Below are 6,735 nucleotides of genomic sequence, written 5' to 3'. Positions count from 1 at the left end.
GGTGGGTCCAATTCAAGGATTTATTTTATTGTTACCTAAAGGGAAAAATGAGAATATTCAGATTAATAGTGTATTCATACTCACTATAAAAGGTATATTAACAATGGACAGCAAGTATTACCTGAGTGTTTCATAAAAATTGAATTGCATTCTGTTGGCCACTATTGCTCGTGTTACAAATGACAATCAAAGATTTTTCTAAAAAGAAGACTTGCTGCAGAGATCTCTATCACACACAATTGTAAAGAATCCAGCTGACTGGTATACATGTCGCACCTGATCAAACACAAAAGCAAGAGCACTTGATGTTGAGTTGCCGAGTTGGTGCTTTCAATGTTAACCATCCTGTCCCTGGAATCAGAACAACTGATCTCGTCTACCACATATGCAGGACAGACACTGGCTATTGCACAGAAGAGACTCTAATTTTATTCCTCATGTTAGAAATCATCTTTCTCTCTATTATAATACACTTTTTTGAGACAAGTCTCAAATGATGCTTTCATTTATAGGAAATTTAAGCAAGGAGCACCAGGACAGTACTTGGAATGTGATTCCAAAATGGGACTCATGAGACAGTTCTTGCTCATCATTCAAATGAGAAGAAACATGAGAAACATGAATAAACAGTGAACAATTCATTAAGTTATTTGGGGTGATAGTATTTCATGTAGACACAACAGAAAAAGCAAGACCCCTAAGGTGTAAGCTTTACTGCAATGTCCAAAAAACATACCAGAGGTTAGAGACTAAATGAGGGTTGTGGAGATGAGGTCTAAGAGGCAATGGGAATAAAGATCATTTAAACCATAGCAGGCCATTATAAAGGCATACTATCAGAATACTTCAAAATCCCATGGCTAAATGGGATCATACAGATTTGTATAACAAAAGGTAAAATTATCAATGAAAAAATCTAAGCTTAATAGCAAAATAACAGAAAAATAAGGCTGTCTTTCTAAATATTGAAATTCATATGTCAAAACAACTTTTCTACACATATAAAATAAAATTCTAATGTCTCCAATATTTCAGACACTAAGAACTAATGTGCCCTTCATGGATATGTGAATACTCCTCTCTTTTCTGAGTACTTTCTGGAAAGAGAAGCAAGTGTTTGGGCAACTGGAATTTCCCTGATAGAAAATCGTATGAAGCCTAAGATTGTCCATCAATTATGAAGTTGGGTAGAATAGAACCAAAAAATGGTGTTTACAATTAGTAAGGAAGGAGGGAGGGAGGGAGGGAGGGAGGGAGGGAGGGAGGGAGGGAGGGAGGGAAATAACTGAACATATCAGATGATGCTGAAATGGCATGACTTGTGTCTTCTGAGTCTCAAAGACAAGAGTTACACCCATTGGCCCCTGGAAGGCTCAGTGATCTCAGAACATCTTTTGTTTCTGAGTAACCTGAGCAAATTCTGAAAGAGTATTTTGATTACTTTTATCCTCCAGAATACACACCCATTATTATCTTGTCTTCTTCTTTTCTTTAATTTCATACTTACAGGCTATGAAAGCTTGACTCGCCAACATTTCCTTTCTAAAAAATCATCCTATATTGTAGATTTGCCTGGGCTTAGTCATTTAGAATAGAATCTTAGCCACTTGAAGTTCATACTTTAAAGAAAATAAAGGAACTACTGCCTTGGTTATAAAATCAGAGAAGTCAAATTTCTGATCCCATGGACACCAAAGGGATATCTAATTTTTACAAAAATATACTATTTAAGAGTACAGTAAATATTTTGAGGTCATTTTTGCCCCATTTTGATAGTGCATATTTTTCTGCTCGTAGAAGAACTATAAGGTCAAACATTTAGCCTGTGTACATGTCTGTTTTTCCACAAGCAAAAATGCAGATGATAATGACATTCTACTATTCAGTTTTTGCCTGTTTTTCTTCCTTTTTATGTTATCTGTCTCAAAAATTAAGCAGTCATATTGTTAACTATTTCCCCATATATTTCATAATGTCAATCGCTATGCACCTGTATTTGGGTCTGTGTTTTTCCCTGGGTAATATCTAAATGCATTTTATGTATGATAACCCAAATTAGAATGAAACAGAAAACAACTAAAAACTCAATTAACCAGTTCAGACACCCTCTCCTCTATTGCTTAGGTTCTTAGCTGGGATAATCCTTGTGAATTCTTGGGAAATGCTCTAGAGCCAGATTTCTTGCTAACCCCATAATGACTCTCTTAATCAAGATAGCTCTTTCATTTCTGTCCTTCCTCCATCTCGACTATCCCATTCCCTCAAGTTCTCCTCACCTTTCCCCTTCTCTTCTCCTTTTATCCTCCCTTCTCCTCCCAAAACTTTGTTCCCAATTTTGTCAGGTGATCTTGTCCATTTCCACTTTCCAGGTGGATCTATATATCTTTTTCTAAGGGCTCACCTTGTTAGTTAGCTTCTCTAGGCTCAATAAACATAATTTATAGCAAATTCTTTATTTTTCCAGTGAATGCTATTTTAGCAATTTTATGTTTATAAATTATAGAATACCAAAATTAGACATTCAGGAAAAACTTTGCAAAAAGGCTGTACAGTTATTTTATGCCTAATTTATGTGTCTATCATTTCACTTTTGTTTCAATAAAGGCACCAGAGAACTACGATCTATAATTTATTTCTAGTTAACTTGTCTGTGACCAGCATGGAAACAAATTAAAACAAGTAGTCCTGACTTTTGGTTTCTATACATTAAATCCTACTTTGATTCTTGAAGTGATTAATAGCCAAATTCTTAACTAGGCATACTTTACCCTCAAAAATATATGCTGAAAACTTCAGATTGCTCTTAAACCAAAGGTACATTTCTTTTACTACAAGGTAAAATTCTATGTCTGTTATTTGCCTTTCTCCACAATTTACAGTTATTTTCTTTCTATTTTGATCTGTTCTATCTTCTCTACATTATAATATAAAACTGATTGACAGGTATAGAGAAAGATAGACCAACAAGCAGACAGAGAGACAGAGAGATGAGATTCTGCCACTAGGCTAGTTTTCTGAAATTGAATTAAAAAATCCATGTCCAATTTCTCCATTATCATGTCCCCTTTCCATCTTTCACCTACCTATTTCCAAACGGCAGAATTTCCAGTCAGAGAATTCCCAACTAACTGAGTTTTGACATACACCATTGCTATTCTAGCAATAACTGAGTAAATAAAAGGGGATATTAATTAAGAGAGTGGAGACTAATGACCAGATAGATGCTGCTGAAGAGCCTAAACGTGCCAACATTGCTCATGTGACCCAGGGAATTACTACTGGAATCCAATTGTTTTGGTGTAAGTAACAAATGAAAATCTAATGAGTCACTGGAGAGGAAATAAAACTGAAACAAAACCAAAAATCTAAGACTATTTGGTGATTTTATCTGTCACTTCAAATTTGATCACTGAAGACTTAAAGTGAAGCAGAGTATTTGAAGATAAAAATAATCAAAATCATGTGAATCTCACTATATACATCAATCAGAACAATTCAAAAACAGTTTAATTTCTTTTCGCTTTACAAAGTTGTCTACAATATAATCTCCAAAATCATACCAGAAGTTGTCTTGCTAAAGTCTACTAGATTGTAAGTTCCTTGGCAGTAAAAACCTACACACGAAGTTTATTTACACTACTTGTTCTCCAAGTTTAAAGACCTCCAAGCCCAACAAAGAAATACACGCAAACACAGCATTTTAACTTGTTCCAGATAACAGTGTTTTTAAAGCATGAACAGTGCAGAAAAGAGGAATAGAAAAGAAAGAACACGTAAGTCTACTTCTACGGCTCTAGGCATGCTTTCTGCAGGAACCATCATTCTAATGAAGACTTGACATTATTAGCTAGGAATGAGGGAAGTGAAGATCAAGTGAGGTACTTAATTAAGTGAAGTCACTTAATCCTCAGTTAATTAGTTCTAAAAAAAACAATGTACTGATTGATAAGAGTTGTGTCCCGTGCTTGATGAAATATCATTTCAATAACATGGAAATTTAAAAATTATTCATTTAATGAACAAATGATAGAACTGGCTCTAACCACTCACAGGTTTCTCAGTAAAGAACAACGAACATAAGAATGTACAGTGGCTACTTATGTGAACAAGACTTTATGAATACGAAAGTCATTTAGTAGTGCAGTTAAGTCTGATCCCAATTAACCTCATACTGCACTTCAAGCCAGAAAAATGGAAATGAAAATGTCATGTAGCTAAGAGCAAGGATTAACTGTGCTTTGTCGGTCTCAGTGCACCAAATTTGATGATGCAGGTGAGTGTGTGCCTTGTGACACTCATCACAGTGGCGATGACCTACAAATGACTGGGACCTGGAGGAACTGAACTGTGAGATCTATAAAAGCACAGAAAATCTTCAGGGATGGTTTTACTTCCATATCACAGAGTACTTGTAGCAACACATGCAGTATCTTAGTACCTATTTACCAACTCACAAAGTGAACATATATGTTGTTTCAATTCCTCCTTTCAAATATCATACATTTTTTCTTGAGTTTCACAGTACCATGGAAATACACTAAGAAAAAAGAAATAATAAATACAAATAAATAGAAATTTGATGTGTGAATAGAATAACGCTAATCTGACAGAAAAGTCATGTTTACTTAGTTTCTTGTTGGTTTTCCAAAATGGCTTACAAGTTTTCTACACAAAACAAGCATCCATTATACCCCTGTGTGTGTTCTCTTGAGTTGAATCCTCTTACAAAGCAGAAAAACTCCAAACAGGTAACACATCCAAACTACAGGAGACAGACAAATGGTTCAGTAGAATAAAGCTTTATAAGAAAAGCAGTAAAGGCATCAAGAAATTCCTGCATTTGAGACAATGTATAGTAAACACATATACATATGGGCAACATTAAGTGGATTTAATATTTTCTTTATATTTTATTGTTTTAAAATATATACTTGAATATATTTAAAATTAAAGAAGTCATAAGTAAGAAAAGAAATGAGAGGGGCCAGAAATGAATGGAGGGGGGAGACAGAAGAATGGAACTTTTAAAATTCAATGTTCATGCATGAAATTCTCAACAAATAAAACAAGTGTAAAAAAGAGAGAGAGAAAGTCTCCTTGTTCTAAAGGCCTTAAGTATCAGTTACTTCAAAGTAAACATTATTCCTTAGGAATGTAAGTTCAAGATTATTGTAATCTTTGCTTTATAAATACATGTGATTCACTGCTTTCAGGAGAGATTGTTAATCCAGACTAAGCAGGAGAATATATAGATATATAGAGAAAGACAAAGATATATACATAATTTATATATGTGTGATATCTATATACATATACATAAATATAAAGATCTTTCTGAGGTTGATGAACAATAAGTTTCTACTTTCTACATTCATTGAAGACAGTCTTTAGCACATCAGTTTAAGAAGTTTTCCTATAACTAACTAGCTGTCTGCATACTCTCTTCATTGATACCTTCATTTCCTGATTTCTGAGTGTGTATATCACAGGATTCAGAAAAGGAGTAATAACTGCATCAAAATTCATTAGAAATTTGTCCAGGTGTGTTGAAGGAGAAAGCCAGGTATAGAAGAATATCAATGGACCAAAGAATAAGACCACCACAGAGATATGAGCTGAGAGAGTGGTCGGAGCCTTAGAGGAACCACTTGACGAGTGTTTTTGTACAGTGATTATGATGACAATATAGGAAATGATCAGTATGATGAAGGAGCCCACAGAGATAAATCCACTGTTGGCTGTGACCATGAATTCCAGTTGGTAAGTGTCTATGCAGGCAAGTTTGATAAATCGAGGAAGGTCACAGTAGAAGCTGTCCAACACATTAGGTCCACAGAAAGGTAAGTTTACTACAAAAGCCAGTTGAACCAGAGAGTGAATAAGGTCTACCACCCAGGCAGCCACTAAAAACAAGATGCACATCCTTGGGCTCATAATGGTCAAGTAATGGAGAGGCTTACATATGGCCACATATCTGTCAAAAGCCATGGCTATGAGTAGCACCATCTCCACACCACCAATGACATGAATGAAGAAGATTTGAATGACACAGCCTCTAAAGGAGATAACTTTGTATTTTCTGAATAAGTCATAAATCATCTTGGGGGACACAACAGAAGAAACACCCAAGTCGATGAAGGAGAGGTTAGCCAACAGAAAGTACATGAGAGAGTGTAAGTGAGGGTCAGAAGCCACAGCGAACATGATGAGGGAGTTTCCTGTCATGCTTGTTACATAAAATGTAGAGGAGAACACGAAAAGGAATAATTGGATGTCCCAAGAGTTGGTCCCAGGAACACAAACTCTGACACCACGGACTGATTCACTCCTTCCATTGACCTTTTTGTCAGTGCTACCTGAGAGAAGGAACAGGAGAAATGATAAATTGTTAATTGTATTAACGTAAAGTCCTGCATTTATAAATAAGCAAGTGCGAAGCAACACTAATATTCAGGGGATCATAACTTCAAACCATAGTAAAATATCACCTCACAGTTTTCAAAGATAACAAGAGAAGGTGCTTGGGAACTGTTGGGGGAGGAAAGGAAAAAGAAATGTGGTAATTATACTTTTACTTCAAAAACTTTAAATTTTTTTAAAGATACCAAGTTTTGGTGGATTTTAAAAGACTTGATATGAATATGAATTGGTATACTTATTCAGGAAGACAAAAAAATTCATGGAAGTACTTTAAAAATTAACAAATATAGACTGGTTTGTAGCTCAATGAAACAA

At 35.1% G+C, this 6,735-nt stretch overlaps 1 pseudogene; it reads right to left on the bottom strand.

The window, feature by feature from the left end:
- Nucleotides 1–5,400: 5,400 nt before the first annotated feature.
- On the bottom strand, nucleotides 5,401–6,335 carry LOC142844987 (olfactory receptor 4F3/4F16/4F29-like; annotated as a pseudogene).
- Nucleotides 6,336–6,735: the final 400 nt, after the last annotated feature.

Source organism: Microtus pennsylvanicus, chromosome 2 (genome assembly GCF_037038515.1).
Source record: "Microtus pennsylvanicus isolate mMicPen1 chromosome 2, mMicPen1.hap1, whole genome shotgun sequence".
NCBI lineage: Eukaryota > Metazoa > Chordata > Mammalia > Rodentia > Cricetidae > Microtus > Microtus pennsylvanicus.
The sequence above is the reverse complement of the archived record's forward strand: the minus strand, read 5'-3'. Positions and strand labels throughout refer to the sequence as shown.